This window comes from Canis lupus, chromosome 23, assembly GCF_003254725.2.
Source record: "Canis lupus dingo isolate Sandy chromosome 23, ASM325472v2, whole genome shotgun sequence".
Classification (NCBI taxonomy): domain Eukaryota; kingdom Metazoa; phylum Chordata; class Mammalia; order Carnivora; family Canidae; genus Canis; species Canis lupus.
Genome location: NC_064265.1, coordinates 47,068,479 through 47,086,240, shown reverse-complemented (window position 1 = coordinate 47,086,240; position 17,762 = coordinate 47,068,479). Strand labels below are relative to the sequence as shown.

Here is a 17,762-nt window from a genome sequence, read left to right as displayed (position 1 = left end):
GTGCTTCCCTACTCAAGGGATGGTTCATTTTCCAACAGAAGCCAGAGGCTGTGGTGACCTTTGCTTCAGCAAAGACACCACATCTGGCAGACCAGCTGTAATTGGTCCACGATCTGATTAAGTCTGGCCATCCCTCCTATTACAGTCCTTTTACTAAGAGACAATGAAATGAATATGAGGGTGGATAGCTAAGTTCTAAGTATTTTGCAACTGGGGAAATAACCACAAGTTGAGTCCACAGACCCACTGAACCTCCAGTAAAATGGACTTGAGACCATGTTCCATTTATTACCAGGAATCTGTGAGTTCTCATTCCAACTGATGGACCATGATGAAATTGTCAGCCCATACAGAACATCCTTGAAATATAGGTCTGTTCCTCTTTCTAGAGTGTGCTATTACCCCGAAAACACCAAGGAAACAGTACCAGCTATCATGAGCAAGTGCGCTGTAGCACATAAGCTGAATTTTTCAATGATTTGTTTTAAAATTCTCTACATTCTGTGGTTTTATTTATATATATCTCTATATTTATATATATCTCTATCTATATATATCTTTATTTATATATATCTCTCTATCACAATGTCTTCTTTTTAAAGATTTTATTCATTCATTCATTCATTCATTCATTGAGAGACACAGAGAGAGCAGAGACACAGGCAGAGAGAGAAACAGGCTCCCTGCAGGGAGCCCAATGTGGGACTCCATCCCAGGACCCTGGGATTGTGACCTAAGCCACACTCAACCACTGAGCCACCCAGGCATCCCAATACCACAATGTCTTAATTGCTATAGCTTTACAAATATTTTGTTATCTGTTAGAGCAGTTTGCTTATTTGGAAATGTCTTAAACCTTCTTGATCTTTTGCTCTTTAAGTTTCAAAATCAGCCTGTTAATTTCCATGAAAAATTCTGTTGTGATTTGGAATGAATTTGACTTCCAAGAGATCTGTCACTTATGTATGGGATGGCAGCTGGATACTATTGGTAGCTACAGAATGGATATTACCATGGGAGCAGGAGTGATTAAAAATCAAAGAGTATCTGAGAATGCTTTCCTGACAACTGGTATTTGTCCCTACTAGATCTTCACTGTTTTATAATGAAATGTAAACTTTTGTAATATACAGATCTTTTGAGAAGCCAGATCATAAGGCAGGAATTAGAAGGGAATATTCCTTGTAGATAAAACTCGAAGGTTGAAGTAGTATATTTTGATTTTCTTTGCTATCAAGCTAGCAAAATTGAAAGTATTTGTAGATTTTAAAAAAGGAAAACAGAAAGGTAGAGAGCAAAGACTAAAGAAGAGAGAAAATGACTGAGGTAGCAACACTCCATAGCTATAAGATAGAATAAGAATGTAGTTCTCACTCTCCTTCGTGCATGTGTGCACGCAGACTACACTCAGAAAACATAATTTCAAGAGTTCACAATATTAAAGAAAAGATTCCAACAAAAATCATCCCCAAAGAGTGCCTTGATGTGTGATTGCTTTAATAAAATGGAGTAAAATCATTAGATTTGAAATTGAGGAACTATCAGACCAAAGGATCATTATAGACAACATGACCCATTTTAAGGGTTTTTCTTACAAGAAAAATGAGGTAGGACTTGAAAATAGATTTGACTCTATAGAGCATCCGAGTTAATATCCCCAGCCAGTTTTATGACTTCTTGTATAACTCTGTAAGAGCCACGAAGATTTCTCTGTATACCTATAATTTTACCCATCTTATTTAGAAGGAAAATTTTTCCACTACATAAATCAAGGAGAAGATTTTCATAAATTAGAGCCTGGTTTTCCGTTTAGGAAAAAATATGGAGGACTGAATGAAAAAAATATTTTAACATTAAATTACTTTTCCTACAAATGCACACATTTTTTTTGGAAATTTTAAAATATGAGAATGAAAGTAAGTTTTATATTCAAATAACGTAATAGAAATTCAACAAGGGAAATATTAAAAATTGAATGGCACTTTTAGTTTCCTTGACAGAAGAATGTTCAATTTTAAAACAAGCGTAGCTTTAGAAGTTTCTGATCTACACCTGGTTGTTTTAAAGTTACTGCTTATGCTTTAATCTAATTCTTACTTGCTATACCCTGAGAAAGTGTGTGTCTATGAATCCATAGCTTATAAAATTGTTTTAACAATGTAAAGCAAAATGATTAAAGTTACAGTATGAGAGGATATTTTTATGTTACTCAAAAAATTACCAATGAAAATGGTACAAGCATTAATAAGTTTATGAGTGTTCCATATGACTGCAGAAATATCAATCCTTCATACTATCTCTTCAATCACATTTGTTTTTAAACAGCTATATATAGTTTTGCTTTTGTTTTATTTGGGGGCTGTGGGGGGTAGTTTAACACTCTCATTTTTATACACACACATTCCTTAATGATTCTGTGGTTCTTGGAAAAATTTCAGTGGGTTAGAATTAGAACATAGCTAATAGTTTAAAATTAGAGCATAGCTAGTTTGTTCACTGTGTGCCAGATAGGATGGAATAATTTTTCTTTAAGCCATTAGTGCTCTACTTAGAAATTATGGTTCCAATATGAAGCATGACATTGATGATTTGAGGGAGTAACAACTTGTTACACATGCAGCATCTTGCTCACTCAACCAGATCTAATTCGGTGGCCTACTAAATTTCACAAAGTGTGAATAAGGGAAATGGACACTGACTCTTAGGTTTTATTAGTTAATGTGTAAATGGGGAGTTTGAGACAGTTATTTGCTATAATAAGTCTGATGTCATTCAATAACAAATTTCAAGAGCTGAAATTAGTGTCAACAGCTCTTAACTCAACCTGTTACATTAATGAACTGGTTGTATGTGTCTGGATTAAAATAGAACCCTAGATAGGACTTACAGAATGGTGGTGTGAGGACCCACTTCCCAGCAGAACAATCATGACCAATTAAAATTATTTGAAAAGCAATACTTGAAGTCTCAGGAAACTGTTCTAATAGAGAAAGTGGTGAAATGTTTATTTAAGGAAATATACTGCATCTTTTCAAGAACATCCAGAGTTGGTAGCAATAATTGAGCCACAGTCCACTTCCCCTCACCACCCCCTCAGTTCTGCATCATGGAAACTACTTCTGATGGGTGCAATCAGGAACACAGGGCTCCCTCTCAACCTGACCCCCAGTCTGCTGTGGCAATGATATTGGTCCAGGTGGAGCAGGTTCTAGCAATACTCATCCTCCTGGTTCCTAGTTGTAGAAACTCTATTTCAGAAAAGGGCGGTTGAGGGATGTGGGGCTCCCTTTTTCTACCCATCTCTCACGTGTAGGGTGGAAACACTATGTCTGCCCTAGCAGGCCAGGAATACTGGGGCCCAATCACTCTTACCCCATCTTGCTCCTAAAGTGCAGGTTTCATGCTGGAACAATCAAGAATAGATGACCAGAGAGTACCAACCTCACCCAGCATTTCACTTGCATGGCAGGATTGTCACTCAGAGAGTAGCTGGCCAGTTATCCCAACCTCCAATTCCCTAATAGTAGCACAGAGGTCTTGCAAACAATCATGAAGCAGGTCATAAGAACAGAAAGTTCCACAGCTCTCCCCAAGAGAAATGATTTTATTTGGAACACATCTGGGGAAATTTAAGGTTTTGGGCACTGTTGAACAATGGAGATTTTGGTGATCAGCAATTAAAAGGAGACTGGTAGCTCCTTGAGAGCAATAAGCAAAACCCTGAACCAGCTAGAAGTTCAACAGATAGAATCAGGGAGAAAAAGCTAAGAAGAGGCCTCTTGGGATCAGAGCAAGCCACAGTTTAATTGAATCAAATTCAATATCCAAGGGCCTGAATTTAATCGAATTAAACTGCAGAACAATTTATGTCCCAGGGTATTGCTGAAAACAATAGAGCAATCAGCTAGCAATTAGTGGAGGTTAGAGAGGGGCACATAATGACAGAGGGGGGAAAAAACTTAACAGAGAGTTCAGGAAAAGAGAAAAAGAGGTCTCTGATTTAAAGAAAAAGACTTCAAAAAAAACTTATCCTCAGTGACTGTATGTATACCCAAGACTTAGCCCTATAAGGAACCACACCAGAGGACACATGCTGTGAGGAAATAGATTTCACTAAAATTATGAGACATAAAGAAACAGGAAAGTGTTGTGACCTACATACAGAAAAAAAAAAAAAATGCGGGCATAGAAATTGCCTTTGAGAGGGCTCAATGATCAAACTTTGCAGACAAAGATTTTAAAGTAGCTGTTATAAATATATTTGACAAACTGAAGGGAAGCATTCATAAAGAAGTAAATCAGGTATTAAGACAATGTCTCAGCAAGTAGAGAATGTAAAAAAAACTAGATGCAAGCCACAAAAGAAAACAAAAAGCAATTCTAGGGTTAAAAAGTAAAATAAAAAATAAAAAAAATTTACTAGAGAAACTCAACATATTATAGCCGACCAAAGAGAGACTTGATAAACATGAAGATGATTGATGTACAACACGTAATCTGAATACACAGAAAAAAGAAAAAAATAAACAGAGCTTCAGAGAACACAGCAAAATGGGATGCAGCTAGAACAGTGCTTAGAGAGAAGTTTATAGTACAAATAATACTTTAGATAAAGAAATTTCACCCTAAAACAGTGGAAAAAGAGCATACTACTCATAAAGCAAACAGAAAAAAAAGAATAATAAAAATTAGAATGGAGATTAATGAAATAAAGGATAGAAAAACAATACAGAAAAAAAGCCAATAGAACAAGATAGTGAAGTGATTAACTAAATGGACAAATCTTTAGCTACTTGAGAATCAGAGAAAAGATTTTAAGTGAATAAAGAAGGAGTGAACATAACCACTGACCTTATGGAAATAAAAAAGATTTTAAGATAATAATATAAGCAATTGCATATGAACAAGTTTGATAATTTAGATGAAATGAACAAATTCCTAGAAAGAAGTAAACTACCAAAACTGACAAAAGAAGAAAGAGATGTGAATAGACCTGCAACAAATAAAAATTTTGAGTTAATTAAAGACTCCCCACAAAGAAAGAACCCAGGTTCAGATGGCTTCACTGGTAAATTCTAGAAATGTTTTAAAGAAAAATAAATTATCCACAGACTCTTACAAAAATAGAATAGTTCTTAACTTCCTTATCAATAGACTAATGGATGAAAACTATATGACTATCTCAGAGGCAGAAAAAGCATTTAACGATAAAGTAAAAACAGAATAGAAATATGAATAGAACGGGACTGCATTAACCTGAAAGACAGTTTCTAGGAAAAATCCCACAGCTAACATCACACTTAATGGTGAAAACCCAAATGCTTTCCCAAGATCAGAAACAAGACAAGGATGTCCACCCCACCTCTTCTATACTCAAAACATTCTTGAAGAACAAAGGTTCAGGATTCCCACTTCCCAGTTTTAAAACTTAATACAATGATCAAAAGAATGTGGTACTGGTATGAGGGTAGACCTAGAGATCAACGGAATAGAACTGAGAGTCCAAAAGTACATCCTAACTTTTATGATCAATTGATTTTTGACAAGAGTGCCAAGATAATTTAATGAAGAGTAGTCTTCTACATCGGGTGCTAGGACACTGCATATCCACATCCAGAGTTAAGCTCTACCCTTTCCTTATACCACACACAAAAAATAATTTCTAGAAGACGTATAAATGGCAAGAGCTAATTCCATAAAATGCACAGAAAAAAAAAAAACAGGAGTCATTTTCATAACCTCGATAGGCAAAGCACTCTTAGATATGCCACCGAAAGCATAAGCCTAGGCAACAAAAGGAAGAATAAGTTGGAGGCCATCAAAATTAAAATTGTGTTTGAAATGACAGCGTCAGGAAAGTGAAAAGGCAATCTACAAAATAGAAAATGAATTGTATCTCCATTTTCTTAAAAAGGAAAAAAAAGTTTTAAAAGTAGAAGGAACTAGAAGCTGTGGCATATTACATATGGGATCTAAGAACATTTTTTTTTTAGTGTCAAGTCATGGCCTCACCTTCCTCATCGATCCTGCCACTTTCCCACTATTTACAGTGAGAGAGCAACAATGAAAGAGGAAAAAATCAAGAATAGTTGCTTTTCTAATCAACTTTAGTAGGGGAATTTTTCTCTAAATCTTGAGAAAAATTATAAGGGTTCTCACTCAGAATGTTACTTGGCCTGCAAGGAAAGCCTATGCATCTAGCCTATGTACTATACAAACCAAAAGGACTTACCTGGTGACTGTCAACGATTCTTTAAGATTTACAGCAAATATATGCGAAAACACGCATACTAACATGAGTCAAGTTTTACAAATCAGTACTCCTACCTATGAGTTCCTCTAAGAAAAATGTGGCAATTTATTTCTTTATTTCTTAGAGCTGCATTAGGCAGGTCCTAGGTAGTAGACAAGCTATACCTTGCAGAACAGGACCTCCAAATGGTAAGGAAGCAGTTTTTGGAATAATTTTTTTTTTTTTTTTTTTATCGAAGAAACAACTAATACACAATGTTACACTGGTTCTGGGTATACAACATGGTGATCCAGCAACTCCGTAGTGGTTCTGCTATGCAGCCACCGCCTGTCACCATACAACACTATGACAACACCGCCCGTTGGCTATGCTGTTCCTTTCGTTATAGTGACCTATTCAACTCCCAACCGGGAGCTTGTACCTCCTACGTTCCTTCACTCCTGTTTACCCATCCTCCCTCCCCTCTGGCAATCACCAGTTTGTTCTCTGTATTTATGGGTCTATTTATGGTCCAAGACAAAAATTAATATTTTAATAGATTACTCACCATGGAATACCTAGCATGTTGGCTTTTAAGCAGATTTCAAACTTAAATTAGCCTTTAAATTCTTTTACCAGAATTACTAATATTCCCTAAAGAACGATTCATTTGCTAACTTGTTCATTTTCATTACTTAATAGACTGTTGGGAATACTTTATCTTGGGCCACGTCTAGACGTACAGATGGTTTTGATAAGTTCATTTGAAAAAGAGGCTGAGTTCGGGGAAATGGCTAATTTTTTTTTTTAACTGAACATTTTCTTTTAAAGAATTCCACAGAATCATCTTGACTGAATTATTCATCTTTCAACTGGTTATTTTGGCAATAGGTAGTTCAGAAGCTTCAGGCTCCATGGAGGGACTTCAATATTTAGCACAGAGTCATAGCAGCACCACCCCTCTCACCCCCTTACCCACGGTTTCATTTTCTACAGTTCTGGTTATCCATGGTCTTCTTTCTGAAATATTGTCAGAAGGTCAGTAGTAGCCTAACACTACGTTACACTGCCTATGTCACTCACCTCACTTCGTCTCATCATGTAGGCATTTTATCATCTCACATCATCAAAAGAATGAGCACAACACGATATTTTGAGAGAGAGACCACAGTCACATAACGTATTACAGCACAATTGTCCTATTTTATTAGTTATCATTGTTAATCCCTCTTGTGCCTAATTTATAAATTAAACTTCATCTAGGTATGTGTGTAGAGGAAAAAAAAAGTCTATCCACTGGGGGTGTGTGTCTTAGAACATATTTTCCTTGGATAAGGGGAGGTACAGTAGTTCACAGAGATGTGCCTTTTGGAGGGGACAGGGAAGGTGAGGGTGGTGTCAAGGAGGGTTGCTTTTAACGGCTGCCAGGTTAAATATTGCCAAATAATACATGTTCAGCATTTTCACAAGTAAAATCATATCCAAAATCTGGGTGACGTTTTATTCCTAAAGGAAATAGATGTTGATGAGGAGTTTGCCCAAGAATCACTTTTTGAGCTATAGACTGAAAAAGACCTTGAGATCAGGACAATACTAAAACTGGTGACCAAAGGTGCAGCTTTCTCACGTGGCAGCAAGTAATGTTTTATTTGCTGCACTCAAAGATAAGGGTCAGAAGGAGACAGGACTCACTGCACACGTCTTGGCAGATACAGAGCGGATTCTCTCTTGTTGACTCCGTCAGACATATTTCCTGGATTCTAGATTGAGGAATGGTGTGCGCGGCCCATTCATTATGATTCTAGGACTCAAGGTCAGGATGGCTCCTCTACTCATCCATTTATTCAACAAATGTGGGAATAAATATACGTTGTGCATCTACCGTATACAGTAGTTCTGAATTAGGTGAACAATATATATGATCCTTATGTGATTCTCAGAGGGGCCCAATGAAATTAATGTATCCAAAACCTCACCCTCTCCCAGATAGAAGAGCCAAAATGGAAGGAGTTCCTGAAGACTACGAGGATATTTATTTTCGTTATTTTTTAAAGACATTCTTTTATTTTATTTACAACATAGCTTATGTACTTAAAAAAGAATAGAAACAGCTTGACATCCAACAACCACATTTAAGAGACGTGAACACTTCATGTGTTTGCTCCAGATTTTTTTGTTAAAGAACTTAGGTATTACAGATCCAGCTATAACTCTAATTTAGTTCTTTCCCTTCCTAATTTCCGAGAAGTGTCCACTACTTGAAAATACTTTACATCATTCCCATGCATGTCATGGTGGACAGTGCCTAAGTATTTTTATATAGTGATGTTGTTTTGTATGTTTAAACTTATGTAGATGTTATTATTGTATGAATTGGCAAGGGTTTTTTTTGTTTGTTTGGCATGTATCATACTATTATTTTGATACATGAACACTTGATTATTTTTAACAAATTATATTAATATGCATTTTAATACATGAATACTTATTTTTAACCAACAAATTATATCAATATGCATTTTTAAATTTCCAACTGCTTAGGCTCTTTTTTTTTTTTTTTAGGATTTTATTTATTTGTGTGTGTGAGAGAGAGAGAGAGAGAGAGAGCATATATGTGGGGGGAGGAGCAGTGGGAGAGGGAGAAGCAGGTTTCCAGCTGAGTAAGGAGCCTAAAGCGGGCCTTGATCCCAGGACCCTGGGATCATAACCTGAGCAGAAGTCAGACGCTTAATGGACTGAGCCACCCAGGTGCCCCTTGCTATTGATTTCTAATTTTATCACTACTTAGCTCTAATTTTGTTGAGTTTCTTGATGGCCCATGTATTTTCAATTTTACAAATTATATTGGTCCTACCCTCTATATTGACACTAAATTTTGTTTGCTTGAGCAACTAAATTTTTTAAAATTATATTAAGTAAAATTATAAATCTTTATAATTACATATCTATAAATTTATAATTTTTTCTCAATGCATAGTCATGCTTTTAAAGTCATTATCAAAATCATAACTTACTCTTATCATGTAATGCACTTTTTCATAATAATGCATTTAACTTGAGATCATTTTGGTTGATAATCATCTTTCTAGAACACTGTAATTAGTGTCTCTCTTAACAACAAGGAAAGCTGAATTTTATAATCTAAAACTGAGAATTTCTGTCTTTTACCTTGTGATTTCTCTATTTTTTTTTTTTTTTTTACAGTTCTTTATGGTACATGTATTACTATCTTGGGGTGTGTGTATTCCTATCATATTCCTTTCCTAATCATTTTTCCTTTTTTCCTTGACTCTATTAATGTGTCCTTAATTCCATTTTTTAAGATTTAAAAAATATGCATACTTTAAAAATATGCATATTTGACAAGCTCTAAATTAATAATTCCACACATCTACTGAATAAGGACTTCTGATTGCTTTAATTCTGATCTCATTCTTTTCCCATTGCTTTTATTGACCACATACCATAATTACTTAGAGTCAATACTCTAAGCGAAAAGAAATGTGAAGTAGTTACACAAAGAGACAAATGGAGACAAAATCCTGATAGTGTTCTAGTAATTCCTGAGAGCCAATGGGATTCTGTTCTTTTGAGTCCACTAGACGAATAAACAGACAAATAGTTATCAATTCTGCTCCTTGATTTGTTTGAGTGAAATACATGTCACATGGAACCAAATGAGGTGCCTCTCACTTATAAACTAAAATAGGGTAAAAGGAAAACAAAAGAAATATAAAGAAGATGCCTATACAAAATTAATACTCTGATGCCATGCACAATTCCTGAAGATGTTCCAAAATTTAGCTCTAATGTTTCTTGGTGCTGGAGTAAAGAGGAAATCAGGATTATTTTAAATATGTATTAATGACTATAATATAAATACATATTATTGCTCGGGAAAAAAAAAACGCAGGTCTTCCAGTTACTAATACCTGGAAGAAAATTTTCTGTAGGTCATCATAAAGCAAGTGCCATGTGAAATGGTAAACTTTATAGTCAAAAACTTCTTTACAGATATCTCTGAGTTGTAACTTTGATTCTCTTTGTGTGATGTTAATGTGGTACATGTGTGAATGTGATCTGAGCCAAAATAAAGATTTAAAGAATACGTCCATTGTTCTCATAATAGAGTCTGCTATATTTGAACAGAAGACCTTCAAAGTTCTAACTATTAAAAACTTTAAAGGTATATTTATGAGGTTGAACAAACAGCATTGGAAGGGTGAGTTCTAACAATAAAAAGAAAATACTTCATCAGGACACACTCTTTAATAAAACAGTTTTTTTTTTCCCCCAGAAACAACTTTCTGCTTATACTAATATGTAGACAAATGTGTGATTAGGGTTACCAGGAAGTTTTCATAGCATTCAAAAATGTAAGAATCCCTTTTAACATATTTGTCACCTCTCTCTCTACCTATCTATCATCAATCTGCATGGGGCAGAGAACTATATAGAGAAAAAATAGAGAAATAATTTTAACATTTAAACACAATGTTTAAACGCAGAAATAATTTCAGAGTTTAAACAAATAAAAATATTAGAATCTACGAGAAAAGGCTAAAACAATGCTAAGAGGTAAATTCATAGCCTTAAATGATACCAGTCTATATGAGGAAAGAATGAGATTTATTTAGTTATGACTTCAACATGATTAAAACTGTTTCCAGCCACAGAAAAGGAATGAAACTTTTTAGAGGCTTTACTAAAAACTAGTGGAACATTTATTTCAAATAACAAAAATAGTACTAAAAGTGGAAAAGGACAGACAAATCTCGAATACTAAATCAAAGATAGCAAATAATGAATTAAAAATGATAAAGCAAGTGCCATGTGATAATGTAACACATTACATAAAATCTGAGTGCAAAGATGATTTCATTTCTAAGAAATCTATTACTATAACACATACTAGATAAAATTAAAGATAAAATAATGAAAATTGGCAATATTCAATGTGTTTTGGAGACAACTGTTAAATATAGGATATGGAGATAGAGGGATCTCTGATGCATATATTCAGGGGAATACACATGTATTTGCATGTATGTAATTGTATATACAGAGAGAAATGCGCGTATCCATCACTTTCTCAAATGCACACAACTCCCAACAGAAAAGCAAGCTGCTCTCAATCTGAAATGGAAATTGTTCAGGTGCCCAAACAATTAATAACACCAGCATAGAGAATAAAAATTATCAAAGATTACCATGATGTCACTAGATCTAAATGGGTGATGTGAGCCCGGCAGTAAGAGCATTAGCACAGGAACAAATCCAATTTAACTCGCATTATGGGCTAAATAAATGTTTGTATCCCCCACTTCCAAATTCATATGCTGAAATCCCAATTCCCAATAATTTGGTGTCGGGAGGTGGGCCAGGAGGCTAGAACCCCATGATGGGACTTAGTGCCCTTGTCGGAAGCAGCCAGAGAACTAGCTCTTTCTTTCTTGGCCAAGTGCGGATATGGTGAAAAAAGCAACCTGGAAACCAGGAAGAAGGCCCTTACCCAGAGACTAATCTGCCAGTAGCTTGACATTGGACTTCCCGGCCTCCGTAACTGTGAGAAATACGTGTTGTTTAAGGCACCAAGTCTACGATAGTTTACTCTAGCAACCTGGGCAGAGTAAGATGATTTAGTTGAGAATCAAGTCAGAAATGAAGTGAAAGATTCTGACCACAGATTCCAGAGAACTCAAAGTTTTTTTTCCATCAAAAACTTTTCTGTATCCCTTTTCCTAAGTAACTCAGACACTTATTGTTAACCCAACCCAGAGCAGTTGACAGAATTGTGGATGGATGGCCAGTCCACCAGCCCATCCTTACATTTGCCAAAATGTTTCCCTTCAGACCTGGAGAGGAAAAAAAATTATTAACTTTTTTAAAAAATAAGTTCTGAAGCCTGGAGGTCTTTTTTTCAGACACGGAAACCCGTTACATGGATCACTGCCATCATTAGGTTTTTATTTTCACTAATCAAGGACGAGATCTCCTATCATTTGTTCTAATAAAAGTTCTCTTCCATTTCTAAAATACATCTTCTGTTCATCAGGGAACAGATAAGAAACTGAATTATTTGCCAGATTTTTTGTTCTGACCCTAAAATATTGCACTGGTCAGAGTAATTAGCACTAACTGCCAAAACAAACAAACAATTCAACATTTCAAGGACTTCAAGATTTATTTCTCTTTCGTGTCACAGTCACAGTCCAATATGAATCAGGTAGCCTTTCTCCTTACTAAGGCTATTATATTATTGTGTAAATTATCTATGTGGGATAGGATTATAAATTATAAAAAATATATAAACTACATAAAATATAAGTATAGTCATATGGCTTCCCCCCACCTGAAAGAGTGGTGGGATGAGATGATGAAGAGCTAATGGATGTTTCTTTGGTGAACACTAATGCAATCTCCTACACATCAACTCTTGGTTTAATAAGCTCTAAAATAAAAATAATAAGTTAATGATTCAATAAAACAAAGTATAACTTTGAGTGCCTTCCCAGCTCACTATATATCAGACAAGCTGTCGTCTGTAGTCAGCATTGACTTACATGGGGTAAATGGCAGTATCTTCCTCTTATGAGCAGCCTTCTCAACAGTTACACATACTCAAGCTTCCATCAAATTTCTACCTTTAAGTAAGTTAAAAGCTAAAAAAATATTAAAACCTTTCTCTCCTTTCTCTTTTAAATTAAAAGCTAAAAAAATATTAAACCACTTAATTCTCTAGTTATCATCCCACCTACGGAGTGGGATATAATTAGCTAAGACATTTAGTCTTCTTATAAGCTAACTCTCAGCAACTAAGGGGAAGCCTTGCCTATTCTGTGAGTTATCAGTTGTGCATCCTTTAGACAGTATTTTTGTATCCACTTTAGAAACGAAGGCTTCTAAGACCATCAATAACCCAGTTAGGATTATAGAACCAACACATGGAGATGTGTTGAGTCCAACTCATCTTTTTTTTTAAATTTATTTATTTATGAGAGACACAGAGAGAGAGAGAGAGAGAGAGAGAGAGAGAACTCCTCGTCTTCTACTGTCAACATTGCATAGTAGGGAAATGATCTCACTATGATCTTAAGGATGCCCTTACATTTTTCTCTTTTGCCTGGCTGCCCCTAGTGGTCTGGTGCCCCACCATCAGGGATAGCTATCTTCTCCGACTACTCATCAAAATTTTCCGTCCCATTCCTCTTGCAAAGAGCACTGATGCCAGCAAGACAACACACACACAAGTGCATGAACAAAAGCATAACAAAATCCGTCATCTTCAAGAGTAAATTTCGCTTTAACTAAGAAACAAGGACCTGACATTCTGACACAATAGAATTTGGCCTTAGACAATGCAATAATTTGAGCGACCTACAAATCCCACTAGGTAAGCAACTATCCGTGCTGTCTCTTTAGGGGACATATCCTGAATATTAATGATTATCACATTCTCATTAAATAATTATATGGATTACCTAACCCCAACATTATGGTAATTTTTCTTAGGTCATATAATAAACAGTAGTACTGGCTAAACATTTTAAATATATTTCCTAAGAGAAAATTAAATTCATGAAACACAAAAATTACAGAGCTGCTATCAAATATTTAGATGTTTAATTCATGGTAAACTTAAATCAACTAACCTTGCGTATTTAGACTTTTCCAATGTAATTTAAAAACCTGGCTGGAGCCGTAAAAATAATTTTCCATGTTAAATTATGCTTTTATTATAACAGAAGCATCATGCAAAAGTTCATCAGAACTGTTATTTATATGAGGTGTAAAATTTTACCAAGTCTTATAATTATATTATAATGTGTTACTGATATTAATAGATGTTTTTATCACTGCCAAATTTTTTAATGTAATTCATATATTAAACTGATACCATTTTTATATAGTCTGACGGGCTGCAGGGTATCACGCAGCCCATGCAGTTTGCATTGCCACCATTAGATGGCAATAGTTGTTTCTCTATAATTCACAAAAGCATTTGTTTACTTTTAACACTTCCTTCTGTAGTGTGGAAAGGGCATGCGTCAATTCACTTCAAAAGTCATCCTGCTTTAATGGCAGCTTGCAAAAAGAGAAACAAAGGTGTTAAAGAATGGATTCAAAGTAAGATCGAACGGATTCGGGTTTTTAGAAGCCCCAAATCACTGAAAACATTCTGGTATACTTGGTTTTCTTCTCTTATGGAACGTAACATAAAAACAGTTAAATCAAACTTGTATGAACATAGATATTAAAATTTTTTTCCTAGATTCTTCTGTTTTCAAAATTCTGGTAATATCTGGTAAAATCAATCCCAATCTCTCCTATTTATTACTCTGTGTCTTTAGTGTTCCCTCTTCAGCACATATCCTGACACCTGGGTGACCCTGCTCCAACCTAAAGACAGTATGTAAGGACAATTCGAGTTTATAATTCAAGGCTTACTAGTTTTTTTTTTAAGATTATATTTATTTATTCATGAGAGAGAGAGAGAGAGAGAGAGAGGCAGAGACACAGGCAGAGGGAGAAGCAGGCTCCATGCAGGGAGACCGATGTGGGACTCGATTCCAGGACTCCAGGATCAGGCCCTGGGCTGAAGGCAGACACTCAACCCCTGAGCCACCCAGGCTGCCCAGCTTACTAGTTTTTAATTCTTCAATGGTTAATAGGAGTCTTTAACCAAATAGGTTATTCATTTTCTCAAACCAAAGCACGTGCATGGACACACACAGTTTCCTACTCCTTCTGTAATAGTAGCTGCAAATAAAAATGTCATAGTCTTCTACTATAGTTAGAAAAGCTTATTGAATTTCATTATGACTGTATCCCAAAACACATGTTTTCTCAAAAGATTTTATTGGTTTGAGAGAGAGAGAACACGAAAGGGGGGAGGCGCAGAGGGAGAGGGAGAAGCAGGTTTCCCGCTGAGAAGGGAGCCCCACGTGGGGCTCGATCCCAGGACCCTGAGATCCTGACCTGAGCCAAAGGCAGATGCTTCCCCCACTGAGCCACCAAGCACTCCAAAACACATTTATTATATTCGATATGGAACCGTATTGCTAATGTTACTAATTAGTATTAATAACATAAGATCTTTATTATGTAAGAAAAGTTTATGATCTCAGACTTGGGCAGAAACTTGAGCTCCTATTCTGGAGGGTAGAGACCACGTCTGCCTTATTCACCATTATACTGTGGTCAGCGCGGTGCCCGGCACATAGTAGGCCCTAATAAATGTTGGTGGACAAGCTAAAGGGGAATTGGTCAGGCTCAGTTTCCAGAACAGTGTACAATTTACTGAATATAGTCATTGAACTCAAATGGAAGTAGATTTGAAACCTAGCTCGAGACCAGCCATATTAAGCAATAAATTGACATAAATTGATTTTTACCATTCTAACATTTATTCGTATTAGCATTCGTGGAACTTCTATTTCCTCATAGGAAAGACTGAAAGAAATAATGTGTGTAGAGCCCCGGATATAATAGGTATTCAAATGGTGACTAGTGTTATTTCTTACAGACAATTACCATAATTGATTATCCTGAATCCTTATAAAAAGAATTTATGTAGACCACTATTTTTTTTTCCTTGAAAAGCAGCAAACTAGGACCCTTCGGCATTACTTTATCCCCAACATAAATTCACGGTGCCCCTTAGTTCTGATTCTTACAAATCCAAGTCTAAAGTCCAGTTTTGCCACCACAGAGAAACCAAACTGAAGGAGGAAAGCCTTGAGGATGACAACACCTGGATACGCGAGCATTTAGAGATTCTGTGTCAGTGCAAGTCAAATCAGCCTCTGCACCCCTGACTCTCATAATAGCCCATAAGTAGCCAGCATGGCAGGCTGAGCCCTCAAATGGCACCAACACTCCCACTACGTGGGGCACAGCTCTGTGTAATCCTGACCCTTGGAGTGTGGGCAGGACCCATGAATGTGAAGAGTGGTCGCTCCCCTGTTTAGATTAAGTTATACAAGACTGTGTTGTGACAGACGGGCGAGAGCTATTCCAAGCAGCAGCAGATTGCACTCCTGCTGGCCCTGAAGAAACAAACTGCCATCTTGTGGAAGGCAGCACATGGCAGGGAAAGGTCTGCAGTCTGTGGGAGCTGAGGGCCCTGGTCCTACGGTCCCAAGGAGCTGGGTTCTGCAGCAACCAGTGAGCTTCGAGGACAATCCCCCCAAGCCTCGGAGGAGCCCCCAGCTCTAGCAGACACCTGGCTTTCGACCTACTGATAATCTGAGCACAAGTCCTTACTAGGCCATACCTGGCTTCCTGCCGAACAGAACTGAGTGGGTTTAACCCCTGAAGTTGTGGGGATTTGTTAAGCAGGAACAGTAAACTAGCGCAGATCTCTAAAGAAATGTCTAGGTTATTGAAACATCTAGAAATTCAGTAATGGTAGGAGATACGGGAGGGGACTAGCAAGTCTGACCTGGGACAAAGGAAAGATCATTAACAGGAGTCAAAAAAACAATGTTCAGCTAAACACAAAAACATGAAACAACAACAAAAACCCTATAGTTAAACTTGATCTGTTGGCCTCTGGTGCTGGTGACTAGCTAGTTAGGCCGTAGCATCTTCTCTACCCGCTGACAGGGTAGGGATGCAGCCTACAAGCCACCCAACTCACGGAGTTCATTCCAAAGCTGTACTTTGCAAACTGAACATTCTGCTAGAATTTGGCTTTGATATAAATCAGTGCTCTGGGAAGAAATTATGGTGATCAGTGAAGTCTGGTATTTTGGTCTATTTGATAATTAGTCATAGTTCCCATTGTAAAAGAATAAATTCAAATTCTCTGGAAGCCAAGTCTTCTCCGGGCTGGTATTACCAAAGGATTTCATTCACTTGTAATTTTCAATGAAGTAGCACTGGGATTTCATCAACAAAGTGCGTATTTTCTTGTCCAGAGGAGGCACCTCCCAATACTCCCATAAGATGTTCGGCAAACTGTGAAATATAATTTTGCCACACAGGTTTTTAATCAGATGATAATTAGCCTGAGGACCAAACACTTCCATAAGGCAACTGTATTGATCTTCTTGTTCTTTAAGATTTTATTATTGGTTTTGTTTTTGTTTTTTATTATTTATTTAGAGAGAGGGAGAATTGTAAGCAGACTCCAAGCTGGGCACAGAGCCCCACACAGACCCTGAGATTATGACCTTAACCAAATCAAGAGCTGGATACTTAACTGACTGAGCCACCCAGGCACCCCTGATTTTCTTGGTTCTGGTATTTCGGGTGGTTTGGGCATTACCTTCCAAATATTCCTGAGAAGCCAATGTTTTGAAAGTAAATGTATAAGATAAAGACACGGTAGTGTCTTCTGGTAATTTATTAAAACTTTCTGTCCTCTTGGTGATTACCTTTGGGGCTTCAAGTACGTAAGTTTGTTTGAAATACACGAGCTGAAAATTGAGCAGCAAGGTTGGAAATCTCAATCGAAGCTAACATTTACTCAAGTCTTTTCCATGTGTCAGGTACGATACGAAGCCTTGCACCTGGATCATTTTCT

The 17,762-nt window shown here is 36.6% G+C and overlaps 1 long non-coding RNA gene across 1 annotated transcript in view; it reads right to left on the bottom strand.

Moving 5' to 3' along the window:
• Nucleotides 1-17,762, bottom strand: part of LOC125753440 (uncharacterized) — a 35,034-nt gene that overhangs the window by 9,050 nt on the left and 8,222 nt on the right. The window lies entirely within an intron of this gene.